This window comes from Pezoporus occidentalis, unplaced genomic scaffold, assembly GCF_034315485.1.
Source record: "Pezoporus occidentalis ecotype Australia unplaced genomic scaffold, CSIRO_AGI_Poc_V1 ctg95, whole genome shotgun sequence".
Classification (NCBI taxonomy): Eukaryota; Metazoa; Chordata; class Aves; order Psittaciformes; family Psittacidae; genus Pezoporus; species Pezoporus occidentalis.
The window spans coordinates 3,653,236-3,669,145 of record NW_026916315.1 but is presented as its reverse complement, the minus strand read 5'-3'; positions in this window follow the sequence as shown (position 1 = coordinate 3,669,145).

Here is a 15,910-nt window from a genome sequence, read left to right as displayed (position 1 = left end):
TTTCAACAGTTTTCTAGGATTCACTCAGACACCATGTTTCAGTGATTTCTTAAAAAATAAATAAATAAAAAAAAAATCCAAACCAACCAAAGAAAACTAGCCAACCAACCAAAAAAATCCTCTTGATGCCCCATTATGAGACACACCATTTGTTAAGTAAGAAAATTCTCAGGCTCTGTGATGAATCACTTTAACAATGACCCTCAACATTTCTTTATTTTTTTCCCTGTGCTGGGGTAGTGCAGCTGTTGAAGGCACAACAGAGCAATGGGTGCCATATGTAGATATAAGCTCCAGCTTTAGTGTTTGCTTTCCACCCTATTTGCAAAGCACCTTTTAATTTCTCTCTTATGAGAAATTTTTATCTTGAAAGTAAATTGAGTACATTTGACAGTAAGATTGTTCTACAAGCATGCAAAATAACTACATGGTTTGACATTTCTCAGTGTCTACCCCAAACATAGGTTGTTTTGAATGTTTTTTTTATTTTCATGGCTTATTATAATGGAATTAGTATGCATGATATTATGTATAGTTATTATCACAGTATCACAGTATGCTAGAGATTGGAAGGGACCTCAAAAGATCATCTAGTCCAATCCCCCTGCCGGAGGAGGAGCACCTAGACAAGGGTACACAGGAATGTGTCCAGGTGAGTTTTGAATGCCTCCAGGGAAGGAGACTCCACAACCTCCCTGGGCAGCCTGTTCCAGTGTTCCGTCACCCTCACTGAGAAGAAGTTCCTTCTCAAGTTCAAGTGGAACCTCCTGTGTTCCAGCTTGCACCCATTACCCCTTCTATCATTGTTTGCCACTGAGTAGAGCCTGGCTCCATCCTCGTGACACTCCCCCTTTATATATTTATAGACACTTATAAGGTCACCCCTCAGTCTCCTCTTCTCCAAACTATAGAGACCCAGCTCCCTCAGTCTTTCCTCATAAGGGAGATGCTCCACTCCCTCAATCATCTTAGTTGCCCTGCGCTGGACTCTCTCCAGCAGCTCCCTGTCCTTCTTGAACTGAGGGGCCCAGAACTGGACACAATATTCCAGATGGGGTCTCACCAGGGCAGAGTAGAGGGGAAGGAGGACCTCTCTCGACCTACTAACCACCGCCTTTCTAATACACCCCAGGATGCCATTGGCCTTCTTAGCCACAAGGGCACAGTGTTGGCTCATGGTCATCCTGTCGTCCACTAGGACCCCCAGGTCCCTCTCCCCTACACTGCTCTCTAGCAGGTCGTTCCCCAACCTATACTGGAACCTGGGGTTGTTCCTGCCCAGATGCAGGACTCTACACTTTCCCTTGTTATATTTCATCCAGTTATTCCCTGCCCAACTCTCCAGCCTGTCCAGGTCTCGCTGGATGGCAGCACAGCCTTCTGGCGTGTCAGCCACTCCTCCCAGCTTAGTGTCATCAGCAAACTTGCTGATAGTACACTCAATTCCCTCATCTAAATCGTTGATGAATATATTAAATAAGACCGGTCCCAGTACTGACCCTTGAGGCACTCCACTAGTTACAGCCCTCCAACTAGACTCCGCCCCATAGACTACAACTCTCTGGCTTCTCTCCTTCAGCCAGTTCGCAGTCCACCTCACTACCTGATCATCCAGTCCACACTTCCTCAATTTAGCTGTGAGGATGCTGTGGGAGACTGTGTCAAATGCTTTGCTGAAGTCAAGGTAGACCACATCCACCGCTCTGCCATCATCCATCCACCGTGTTATTTCCTCATAAAAGGCTAAGAGATTGGTCAAACATGATTTCCGCCTGGTGAAGCCATGTTGACTGCCCCTCATAACCCTCTTATCCTTGATATGCCTTAAGATGGCACCAAGGACAAGGTGTTCCATCACTTTCCCAGGGATGGAGGTGAGGCTGACCGGTCTATAGTTACCCGGGTCCTCCTTCTTGCCCTTTTTGAAGACTGGAGTGACATTTGCCTTCCTCCAGTCCTCAGGCACCTCTCCCGTTTCCCAAGACTTGGTAAAGATGATGGCGAGTGGTCTAGCAATGACTTCCGCCAGTTCCCTCAGCACCCGCGGGTGCATCCCATCTGGACCCATGGATTTATGGATGTCCAGATTGCTCAACTGATCTGTAACCCATTCCTCATCGACTAAGGCAAACCGTTCCGTCGACCTGACTTCATCTAAGGTCTCCGGGGTACAGGGCTCTTCAGGACTGCCTGCAGCAGAGTAGACAGAGACAAAGAAGGCATTCAGTAACTCTGCCATCTCTGCATCTTCTGTCACCAGGGCACCCATCCCGTTCATCAGTGGGCCTACATTGCCTCTGGTGTTAGTTTTGTCTGCCATGCACTTGAAAAAGCTCTTTTTGCTGTCCTTGACCCTTCTTGCCAGGTTTAATTCTAAGGATGCCTTAGTCCTCCTAGCTGCCTTCCTACATCCCCTAGCAGCAGCCTTATATTCCTCCCAAGTGGCCAACCCCTCCTTCCATGGCCTGTAAACTCTCCTCTTCCACTTGAGCATACCCAGCAATTCCCTATTTAGCCACGCAGGTCTCTTGGCCCTCTTCCTTGACTTCCTACGTGTCGGGATGCTCCGATCTTGAGCACGGAAAAAGCAGTCCTTGAATATCAACCAACTATCTTGGGCCCCTTTTCCTTCAAGCAGCCTTGCCCATGGGATTTCCCCTAGCAATTGCTTGAAAAGGCCAAAGTTTGCCCTGCTAAAGTCCAGGGTTGCAATTCTACTTGGTATTCTACTAGTCCTACCACACAAGATCCTGAACTTCACCATCTCGTGGTCGTTGCAACCAAGGCAGCCCTCAACCCTTACTGCTTCAACCAGATCCTCCTTGTTAGGATGAGATCCAGCAGCGCTCCTCTCCTGGTCGGCTCATCCACCATTTGCAGGAGGAAGTTATCATCCACACACTGGAGGAACCTCCTGGACTGCGGCTGGGTTGCCGAGTGGTCCTTCCAGCAAACATCAGGGAAGTTAAAATCCCCCACGACGACCACGGCCTGTGACTGTGAGGCCGCTCTCAGCTGCCTGTAGAAGGCCTCGTCAACTTCCTCACCCTGATCCGGTGGTCTGTAACAGACACCTACAACAGTATCGCCCCTGCCAGCCTGCCCCTTAATTCTCACCCACAGACTCTCAACTCGCTCGTCATCTGTCCCCAGACAGAACTCGGTGCATTGTAGTTCCTCCCGCACATAAAGAGCAACCCCACCACCCCTCCTGGCTGGCCTGTCTTTCCTGAAAAGGACATAGCCCTCCATGACTATATTCCAGTCATGTGAGCTGTCCCACCACGTCTCTGTAATTGCCACCAGATCATAGTCTCCTGACTTAACACAGGTTTCCAACTCCTCCTGTTTATTTCCCATGCTGCGCGCATTGGTGTACAGACATTCCAGGGAGCAAGCTGAGCACACCGATGTCACCCTAGGATTATAGGAGGCCTCCCAGTCTTCATTAATTCTGGAGCGCTGCCCCACTGGGGCAAGCCCAGCAGCAACCCCATCCCCCTTCGAATCTAGTTTAAAGCTCTCCAAATGAGCCCTGCTAATTCGTGCCCCAGCATCCTTTTGCCTCTGTGAGTCGAACCTTTCTCACTTGACATTGTCCAGACTGGTGCCCTATAAAACCAGCCATTATCAAAGAATCCAAAGCCCTGCCTGTAGCACCAGTCTTGTAGCCAATTGTTCATGAACTGAATCTTCCCATTCCTTCCCACATCATCAGTGGAAGATGGAAGGAGTGCGGAGAAGATCACTTGAGCCCCAGACTCTTTCACCATCCGCCCCAAGGCCCTGTAGTCTTTCTTCATCCCCCTCAGACTGCGGGAAGCAGCTTCCTCCCCACCTGTCTGGAAGACCAGCAGCGGGTAGTAGTCTGTCCGGTGCACCAGTTTGGGGAGCGCCCTGGTGATATCCCTGATCCGGGATATATATATTGTACTGTCTGTATATATGAACATATGTGACATATTTGATATTATTTATTTAATAATTATGTATGCATGTTATGCACTACAGAGTACTTGGATGAGAGTTTGAGTGTGGGGCCCTGATGTTATTCATGACCTAGTGTGCATGTCCATCCCAACATGGAGCTGGATTCAATGATCAGCTGCTTCTGCCCCATCTTACTGTTTTAATTCAGGTTAAAACTGAAAAAGTTAAGGGAAACGTGGAGATTTTAAAAAAAAGAAAAAAAATCAAACTATTTTGATTATTTGTAAATAATATATTCTGCTGCTAACATTATTTAAGCATTTCTTTGGACATTGAACAAAAAGCAAATTTTTGTGCTGTTATTCCTGATACTAAGTACTTTTAAAATAATGAATCGCGTATGCCCAGGAATCATAACATTTGCCTACAAAATATAACTGATCATTTTCTTTGTTATATTTTCACTGAAACTTGCTACTTTCAAGCTTTTAAAAAAAAAAAATTCAAAGACTAGAGTCTTGACAGGACTGTTATGTTTTTCTGATAATGTTCAGTCTTGAGAGGACAACATCACTCTAAAAGACCGTCTTCTATTGTAAAACACCAAATACTACACAAAATGTTCACCCTGGGCTCAGTAGTAGCAGCCATTTTTTGTCCTCCTTAGTAGCTGGTGTTGTGCTGTGTTTTTTCCTCTCAGCCTGAGAACAATGCTGATAACACCGGTGTTTTCAGTTGTTGCTCAGTAATGTTTACTCTGACCAAGGACTTTTCTGAGCCTCATGCTCTGCCAGGGAGGAGGGGAAGCCAGGAGGAAGCAGAGACAGGACATCTGACCCGAACTAGCTAAAGAGGTATTCCATGCCACAGCACATCATGCCGGTATATAAACTGGGGGCAGTTATCTGCAAGGGTTAGATCACTGCTCGGATCAGGCTGGGTATCGGTTGGCAGGTGGTGAGAGGTTGTATTCTCTTCCCTTGTTATTTCCCTTGTCATTATTATTGATGGTAACAGTAGTGGTTTTGTGTTATACCTTAGTTACTGGGATGTTCTTATCGCAGCCCGTGGGAGTTACATTCTTTCTGTTCTCCTCCCCATTCCTCTGGGAGCAGGGGGGGAGAAGGGGGAGGGGGGGGAGTGAGCAAGTGGATGCTTGACTGACTGGGCTTAAACCACGACAGTTCTTTTTGACACTCAACATGGGGTACAAACAGTTGAGCTATTGACATACCTGACCAGAGTATGTCTAATCGTATTTGTGATAAGCATTCATTGTTTCGGGCTAATAGTCATACATCACAGTGCTGATTTATTGGCTCTCAAAGTTGTTGCCCTTGATCTCACAGTTTCAGCATGTTGTACCTTACTTACAGCTGGTATTTGCTGTGTTAGTGTTTATTGTCTGAGGGCCTTGGGGTAAGGTTCATGTCTCATTGTACTTTATGGTAGTGACTTGTAATGAAATAGAATCATTGATCATGAAACTGATCTGGCTTGCGTTCCCAGTGTGGTCACCACCTCTATACTTTGGGAGGTATATAGCAATTACGCATTTAGCAATTACACATCTTTTTTCCCCTCCTTGGGTGGTCAACCCATGAAGGAGACATTCCCTTACATTCCCAGACCCTCCCCCCCCCCCCCCCCAAACCTTTTACAGCATCATTTGAGAGTTCTGAAGGTTTTGAATGGTCTTTAGGTACCCTTGAGTCCTGCCTGCTGATTGTAATGGGGATCACCATGTTGGCATGCATACAGAGTGTAATTTACCCAGGACCATTTCATCTGATCTTGAGAGTTAAGCAGAGTCGAGTTTGGGACTTGTCCAGGGTTAGATGATGATATAGGAGGACCAAGAGATTTTCCCCAAGGCTGGACAGTCATGAGTGGTGGGGTGTGTGGGATAGTATGGGCAAGTATCTAGGCCAGTAGACTTCTCCAGTACTTTGGAACTTCATCACTGAACAAGTGCAAAATCCAGAAAAATTAGTAAAACACTTAAATGAGATGTGTTGTCATTCTGGCCATACCAGAGAGGGACAAATCATGGCAATGTGCTGGGGCTTGGCCTATGCTTACAGAGCCCTGTTCAACACTATGCTGCACCTTCAAAAGGAAAAAAATGTCCCTGGATCTGATGGCAAAGCAACAGACAGTGCAGCTACTCCAACTCCAAGCACAGCAGCTATGCCAACCCCAGTGACAAGTACAGCAGCTACTCAGACTTCTATCTCACCAGACAGTGCAGTTATTCCAGCTCCAGGCACAGAAGCTACACCAGCCCCAGCAACAAGTACAGCAGCTACTCAAACTTTGACTGGAACAGACAGTGCAGCTACTCCAGCTCCAGGCACAGCAGCTACGCCAACCCCAGTGACAAGTACAGCAGCTACACAAACTCCAACAACAGATACTGCAAACACTCCAACCACAGTGATAAGCATTGTAGCTAAACCAGAGGACCAATTCATGCCAATATCAGTCGCCCCTGTATGCAAGGGGAAGAGTAAAACAAAGAGACAAGAAAGATGAAGAAACAAGATGAAGAAACAATAGCAATGCACTTACTACCAGGGACAGCATCTGATCAGGGGTCATCATCAGATGAATCAGAGGAAGAAGAAGAAGAGGTGACTTCTCAACCTCAGACCTCAACCGAGCTACGGAATATGCAAAAAGATTTTACCTGTCAACCAGGGGAGCACATCATCACTTGGTTGCTCGAATGCTGGGACAATGGGGCTGACGGTCACGAACTAGAAGGTAGGGAAGCCAAGCAGCTGGGATCACTTGATAGAGAAGGGGGAATTTACAAAGCAATTACAAGAGAGAAACAGTCCCTCAGCCTTAGACAATCTCACCCCTTCCATCATTTCAGCTGTGGAAAAGCTGTCCAGGACCTCAAACAATTGAGAAATGATCTATCTGATCTATCTAGCTCCTCACGTGTACTAACACACGTCTCATTTACTAACAAAAGGCATCCTACTGCTCGAGAGAGAAGATATGGAAGGTATACGCCATGGGCCACCCTATGGTTTTACCTGTGGGATCATGGAGAAGACATGGGGAAGTGGGATGGAAAACCTACCTCAGCTCTGGAGGAACGGGTGAGTGAAGAGGAGAACAAAGGTCAAGGATGATCATCAGTGAAAGCTGTGGCTTCAGTCTCTGGTGAGCAGGTTCCCAGATGGAGTGGAAGAGCTGATTTTACTCCAGCTCCTGTGATAAAGACCAATCCCTTTAGTCTACAATTAAAGTGTCCAATGTTGTGATGACTATTACAGGGGCCCTGCCTCCAGCCAGGTGGAAGTAGGGAACAATCAGATTTACTGGACTGTGTGGATCAGATGTCCTGGCACGTCAGTCCCACAGAAGTATAAGGCTCTAGTAGGTACGGATGCACAGTGTACCCCAATGCCATCAAGCTGTCAAGGGTTGGAAACACAGCTCTACCATCTGCCATGGACTGATCCAGACTGCACTGGAAAAGGGCAAGCCCCAGAACACCTGCAATACCTTGATGACATTATTGTGTGGGGCAATACAGCGGAAGAAGTCTTGGAGAAAGGGAGGAAAATAATTCAAATCCTGCTGAAATCCGGTTTTGCCATAAAACAGAGACCTGCACAGGAGATTCAGTTTGGGGGAATAAAATGGCAAGATGGACATCGCCAGATCCCCACAGATGTGATCAACAAGATAACAGCAATGTCTCCACCAGCTAATAAGAAAGAAACACATGCTTTCTTGGGTGCTGTGGGATTCTGGAGAATTGTCCTGGGTTCAGCAGTAGCAGTCATTTTTCTCCTTCTTGGTAGCTGGTGCAGTGCAGTGTTTTGACTTTCGGCCTGGGAACAGAACTGATAGCGATGTTTTGGTTTGGCCAAGGACTTTGTGAGCCTCATGCTCTGCCAGGGATGACCCAAACTGACCAAAGAGGTATTCCATACCACAGCACGTCATGCCCAGGATGTAACTGGGAGTTAGCAAGGGCTGGGAGACTGCAGGGTTGGAGGAGGTATCCAGGCTGAGGGAGGGCGAGTTATCGGTCGGCTGGTGCTGAGGTGTTGTATTCTCTTCCCTTGTTATTTCCTTTATCATTATTATCACTGGTGGTAGCAGTAGTGATTTGTGTTATACCTTAGTTACCGAACTGTTCTTATCTCAACCCGTGCGAGTTGCATTCTTTTCGATTCTCCTCTCCGTCCCTCTGGGAGCAGGGGGAGGGCAAGAAAGGGGGGGAAATGAGTGAACGAGTTACCTGTCTGGGTTTAAACCACGACAAGAATGCACATCCCAAATTACAGTTGGATTGTAAGCCTTGTCTATCATGTGGCCAGGAAGAAAAGTGATTTTAAATGGGGCCCTGAGCAACAACAAGCCTTTGAGCAAATTGAATGAGAGATAGTTCATGCAGTAGTCCTTGGAACAGTCTGGAAGTGTGCCTTGTTTACTGATGGGTCCTGCCGTATTGTGGGAAAGCATCGGAGATGGAAGGCATCTGTATGGAGTCCTGGACAACAAGTTGCAGAAACTGCTGAAGGAGAGAGTAAATCGAGTCAGTTCGCTGAGGTGAAAGCCATCCAGCTGGCCTTGGACATTGCTGAACGAGAAAAGTGGCCAGTACTTTATCTCTGTACTGACTCATGGATGGTGGCAAATGCCCTGCGGGGGTGGTTGAAGCAGTGGAAGCAGAGCAACTGGCAACGCAGAGGTAAATCCATCTGAGCTGCTGCACTGTGGCAAGATATCACTGCCCAGGTGCAGACCCTGCTGGTGAAGGTATGCCATGTAGATGCCCATGTACCCAAGAGTCAGGCTACTGAGGAAAACCAGAACAACCAACAAGTGGATAAAGCGGCTAAGATTGAAGTGGCTCAGATGGACTTAGATTGGCAACATGAAGGTGAATTATTTTTGGCCCGGTGGGCCCATGACACTTCAGGCCATCAGGGCAGAGATGCAACATATAGATGGGCTCGTGATCAAGGGGTGGACTTAACAATGGACACTATTGCCCAGGTTATTCATGAGTGTGAAACATGTGTTGCAATTAAGCAAGCCAAACGGTTAAAGCCTGTTTGGTATGGAGGACGATGGCTGAAGTATAACTATGGGGAGGCCTGGCAGATTGATTATAACACATTCCCACCAACCCGCCAAGGCAAGCGCCATGTGCTTACCATGGTGGAAGCAACCACCGGGTGGCTGGAAACGTACACTGTGCCCCATGACACTGCCCGGAACACTATCCTGGGCCTTGAAAAACAGATTTTGTGGTGACATGGCACCCCAGAGAGAATTGAGTCAGACAATGGGACTCATTTCCGGAATAACCTTATAGACATTTGGGCCAAAGAGCATGGTATTGAGTGGGTATATCACATCCCCTACCATGCACCAGCCTCTGGGGAAATCGAACGGTACAATGTGCTGTTAAAAACTACACTGAGAGCAATGGGTGGCGGAACTTTCAAGCATTGGGATACACACCAATTGGTTAACACCAGAGGATCTGACAACAGGGCTGGCCCAGCCCAGTCAGAACTTTTACATACTGTAGAGGGGCACAAAGTTCCTGTGGTGCACATAAAGAATTTGCTGGAGAAGACGGTCTGGGTTATTCCTGCTTCAGGTAAAGGCAAACCCACTCGTGGTATTGCTTTTGCTCAGGGACCTGGATATACTTGGTGGGTAATGCGGGAAGATGGGGAAATCTGATGTATACCTCAAGGGGATTTGATTTTAGGGGGAAACAGCCAATGAACTCAATTGTATGCTGTTGCCTGCTATGTAATAATTTTATAGCCCACCAGCTAGATGTCTTCAGGTCACCAGCAACTGGCCCTGACTTCCCTCTGACCATCATACCAACAGAGTATGATGAACTTTGATGAACCAGATGAGTTCTGTGGCGAAGGAACAATCAGCATCAGCAGGCAATGGTCTAACACTGCACACACCCTCTCCTGCCCCAAAAGACTGTTATAAGAGATGGAACCCGACATCATGGACCAAACGGACTCAGCAGCTTTATAGGGATTGGTCCATGCACTAAGGAATGATCTCTGTGTACATGTGTGTGTGTGTGTGTGTGTGTATGTATATATATATATGTATACGTGTAAGAGCAATGGTATATTGAAAATGTGGAATCTGAGCATGATGTGAATGGTATGGAATAAGGGCTGGATGCTATCCCGGGTTCAGCAGTAGCTGGTGCAGTGCTGTGTTTTTGAATTTCGGCCTGGGAACAGCACTGATAACACTGATGGTTTTAGTTACTGCTCACATGTTTAGTCTGACCAAGGACTTTCTGAGTCCCATTTTCTTCCAGGGAGGAGGGGAAGCCAGGAGGAATCAGAGACAGGACACCTGACCCAAACTAGCCAAAGTGGTATTCCATACCACAGCACGTTGTGCCCAGGATGTAACTGAGAGCTACTCGGAAGGGCTAGTTCACTGCTAAGTCGGGCTGGGTATCAATGGGTGGTATTTTATTCTCTTCCCTTGTTATTTCCCTTATCATTATTATTATTGGTGGCAGCAGCAGTGGTTTGTGTTATACCTTAGTCACTGGGCTGTTCTTATCTCAACTCATGGGAGTTGCATTCTTTCAATTCTCCTCCCTGTCCCTCTGGGAGTGGGGGGGGGAGGGCAAGAGTGGGGGGGAAGAAAGTGGGGGAATGAGCAAGATGGCTGTGTGGCTGACTTACAGCATGGGGTTAAACCACGATATACATAAAAGAAAGTTCCTTTTTCCACTACAAGTTTCTTCCCTTCAGATATGCAACCAGCAGCAATATTTCCGTGCTACAGGTGCCTTTTTATTCCTACCTCTTTTACTTTACATACAAGAGTACACTGTATCATTTTGCAGTATTCACTTTGAAATCCTTTTTCAAAGATTCTAAATAGAGTTCAGCATTTCTCTTGTATGAAGGTGGGAAAGTTTTCCTAATTACATTAGCAAAATGTTTCTTCTTGTCAAATATTTTCTTTTTTTTTTTTTTTTTATTTTTCTTTTCCTGGAAGCATATAAGGATAAACTTACCTAACAATTAACAGCAATCTGAATCTAGTTTGTATATTAATGAACATAACTGCATGCAGCTATAGGGACTCACACTTTGTCTGTTAAATCTCTGAATTCTAACAGCTATAAAACCTTCACCTTGGAAATATCAAGGGCTTTATTAATAACAACTTTGTCAAGAAGAATTTTTCCCTGTTCTAAATAAAATATTTTTGCTTGGGTTGGTTTTGTTTTGTTTTGTTTGGTTTTTTTTTTTATTTTACTTGCCTAGGAAATGTTTGGGTTTTTTTTTTAGCAGAAGAGATGGTTTTCCTGAGATTTTCCTTATTTATACTGATTTTTGTCTAACAAAGTAATCCTCAGGATTAATTTTTTATTTTTTTTTTTTCCAGGGAACAATTCTCCAGAATTTTTCCTCCCTTTATATTAGAGAAACTTCTTGATGGTGTAATATTTCTGTCTGGGTTGAGACACTTTTTATGCACACACTCAATATTTCAGCACAAAAGCTATAAATTTAGGAGTACATAATTTACCTCAAACCAAAGAGGCCGATAGCATTTTTATGAGTAATACATTGTGTGTGACATCTGTTAAGCTCCTTACCAACACACTGTAGTTATCCACAACAGTTTATGAGAAGAAATAAAGAAATTTTAGGGGTGGAAAAGCTATTCAGAGTAGGATAGTGTAATTATCTCACTAGGGATTTAACTAGGACAGCAGGCTAAAACACTCTTATACAGTGCCACATTATCTTTAACAACTACATATGGCCAGATCCACAATATGTTTTTCTGAAAGACTAACGATCTGTTGGAAACCCTGGACCAAGTGAGCTGCCAAAGCAACATTTAAGTGCTCTTTGTGATTTCTCAATACACAACTCAACAAACACAACTCTTAAGACCTTGCATGTTGCCTGCAGGTTGTATACTTATATTGCTATGGGATAAAAATACTTTGGCACGGGGAAGGCAGATTGAGAGAAAGTCAGATGCGCGTCTTCATCATCACTCCTCACCACAAGATAGCAGGGAAAGGCTTGACTTTGCAGGCTTGCACCCATTCAGTACACACTGTGCGTAACAATAGCCTGTATAAGTCTTTTCAATCTTGGCTAATTAAAGCAAAATTAATATAAGGAAGTACAAAACTATTTTGCATAGATTACTATGCTGCATCGGCACAGATCCAGAAGGCCTGTAATTATTCCACAGTCGTCCAACAATTGGCACAAAATATTAACTGCCAAGATTAAGAAAGCAGAAGTGGTGTACCAGCTTTCAGTAGTTAAATCCTGCCCTTCATGCCTCAAATCAATATTTGCTCATTGATTAGATGTAATGTGATAACCAGGAATTTGAAAGATCAGAAACAATATTTTTGTTCTGTGAAGTTTGTTGGTTATGACTGTAAGCATACAGGATTTGGGGAACTGAGACCATCTGTATACATTTTGGCGTCTGTTTTGTTACATTTATTGGCTCACACAGGTCTGCCCAGACAAAAAATACAAAACCGCTCTAACAATATCTTTATGACTTTACTGATGAAAATTTTAAGACACTAATATATAAGAATTCATTGCATGAAAGCAACTATTTTTCATTGATTTCATTGCACAAACTAGGCAGAACAAAGTAATGATTAAATGGATTGGTATGAGGTATTTTCCATTGGCTTTTTCAAAGTTCAAAATTACTGGAAGGTGGTAACTGTCTGGATTATTAATGGTTGGAATTTTTAGGTAAAAATGGAAGCACTTATTTTTAAAATGTCTAATACTCTCTCTTTTTGATCGTTTCTTATTATATTCTAGAGTATGGAGGAAATCATAATTTGATCCAAATAGGTTGAAACAAGATATAGCAAGCTAGCTGCTCTATGTTTGCTACATAATGGTCTATGGACATCTATTATATACAAATTAATGTATTTTTGGAATCAGCAGTATTTTCTCCCTATGTTATTTGCCTTTGTAACTTGACATGCCAAATTTCCTATATTCATCCCCTTTATTTCATTGCATGCATTCCATACATTACTATTTCATACACAAATGTCTAGTTTTAAATGAATGCATTAATATAAGAGCAAAGTTTCACTAATAGTGACATAGAGTTTGTCATCAAAAAGCGGTGATGTACCTTTCCTTCCCTGAATTAGGTTTATATAACCTAAGACTGACTCAAGAATATATGTGAAATATGTAACCTCTTGCTACTATAGAAATAATGTTATGCTGATTGCATATTTTCCTGTGAATTTTAAAAGGATAATTGCATAATTTTTGCTAGAACCCATGCAACTACAACAATAAACAGTTTTTAAAATCCCATCTAAAATATCCTGCGGAGGGCACTAAATGCTGTGGGACCACAAGAGGGATCTTTGCTTTCACTGTGAATAGTTGAGATTCATATGTTCTCAGAATGAAAGTTAATGCATAGAGATACATAACATCATTTTACCCACGGAATTGCTGCAAAGCTAGAAAAAGCAGGTGTAGGAGTGTATAATGGCTTTTGTCCCATGGTGATGGGATGTTACCTTTATTTGATCCCAGAATTCAATTCTTCTCTTGTACTTCACACTGACATTTGTACAAGACAAAATCTTATGAAGCTTTGTGTTTGATTTGTATGCATGTGTAGGATGACACTTTTTGAAAATCAAAGATTGTGTTATGGTACACTCTGATGATGAGAGACAGAGTCTCTCATCCCAGCAATCTCTAATTCCCTCACATACATATGTAGACACATACAAACATAGCATAGTAACATATCAGTCTGACTTTGGAATAGAAACTACAAGTCAAACTTTAAATACCATTCAACACTTTAATCATAAACTTCATTAAATATGTTATATTTAAATCACTCTATAAGTGCATTTTGAGAATACAGTTTTTCTTTTCTTAGTTACAAATATTCCTTGCTATTCATAATAATATTTTTTCTTCTCTGTCGTCAAATAGAAATAATAATTCTTCATACCGTTCTTAAATGATGATGAAAGGGACAATGTCAGCAACTGATGGTTTATTTACTTCACTTTGGTTGTTATTTCACACCTTTCTTGTTAAGATCTGAAATGTATAAATTGAAAAGCTTAAAACCCACAGTGTTACAGTATCATTTTTATCAATATCTCAGATAAAAAAAATTGTACTCCCATAGAACATTTTAAAATTGTACTCCCATGGAAAATTTTATGAGTTTCCAAGTTCACTTTTTTGTTCATTTTTTTGTTTTAGTCAATTTTTTTTTTCCCATTAATCCCTACTCTTCAAGAAAAGTAACTGTCATGATGTAAAAGTATGTAACATTCACATGCATTTTACACAAAAAAAACCCAGAGGATTTTCTCTAAGATAACTGAAGTTGAAGAAAGTAGATTAAGAAGTCTGAAACATCATGCACATTGTAAAAGAACATCATTTTCATAGATTTTTGTAATTATTGGTGTGTTTTCTGTTGGATTTATAAGGAAAAAAATAAAGTTACTTATCCAGTTGAAGCCAGGTCTCCTGAGTTCATGGTAAGTACATTAACAGCAAGATCAGTCAGAAAAAACACAGATTCTCTGTGTGTTTTTGGGTTCCCCTGTATTTATCTGCTTTTAATACAGAACTCTAGCCTTACTGCTAGGTTACAGAACTCTAGACTTACTGCTAGGTTACTGTCAACAAAATGGAGTTTGCAATGGTTACCACTGAAGCTTCATTTGTATATCACTAGGATAAAAATTCACCATCATGAATGAGGAGTTTATTTCAGCAGAACCACCCCAAGTGCTATTTACTTTCCACTTTAAATTGTGTGAGAACAGCATATATTGACCTTGATACCATGTCACTTGACTCATCTCAGTATCCTGTATGCATTCATTCATAGAGAAAAGCCTCTGGTGCTGAAGTATCATGGGGAAGGACCCTTTGCATCTCTTCCCATGAAAAATACCCCACATATTTAGAAGACTGAACCTAACCATTGACAAACAAAGTACGACGATAACATTACAATGGTGGTTTGTGGATTTTGGAGGAAAAGGGACCCTAAATTGTGCATACAATAAGGCTATAGTACTTATAGAAAAGGGATATCATAAAAGCAAAAATCACATTCCCGAGTTAATTTTATTCATTAACTTAAATTTTTATTAACTAATTTACATATACTCCTTTCTCACCATAGCTGTTTCCAGTCTTCAATTAGCTTAATTTAACCAGAAATCTCTAGATAGGTCACAGCTCTCAAGTTTAATAAAAAATGAGTGAAACAGGCTTAATAAAAATTTAGGAGCTACTTATGATCTTTGGAGTAACATACGTTATTTAGCTCAGAGTGATGGTCTACGCATTTAACCATATTTAGGCAACTTATTGTACTAGATTTAATGTCCCTGTGTATCTCTCAAGATATAAGACAACTACTCATTTAACTCACTGGATTGCTCACCAAAGCAAAAACCAGCTCCTGGATGTTGATTACTCATATTAACAGTTTCAATGACAGACAAATATTGCATAGAATAAACTAGAAAATCCCTAATTACTTTTAATGCTCTCTGAAATGCTCTAAGGAAAAGAGATAAAGAGACAATATCTATGAAGTATGTTTTAAAGTTTTTTGAAACAGCTGTTTCGTTCAGTCACTAAGGGTATTCTCTCTTCAACACTTGCTGACAGTAATTTTGGTAGATGTTAAAGGTTCCTCCATTCTGAAAAGAAATGCTCTCCCTTTTAACTCTTTTATGACTTGTTCTATATTGAGAAGGCTCTAATAACAAGCAGTCAGCATGCAAATTCACTAGTGAGTCATCACTAGAGAACTAAATTAGGCAAGGCAAGAAAATATGATATACTTCAGAATGTATGATTCACATTAAATTAAAAGGGATGTTCTTTTTTTTTTTTGAATTTTGCTTCCT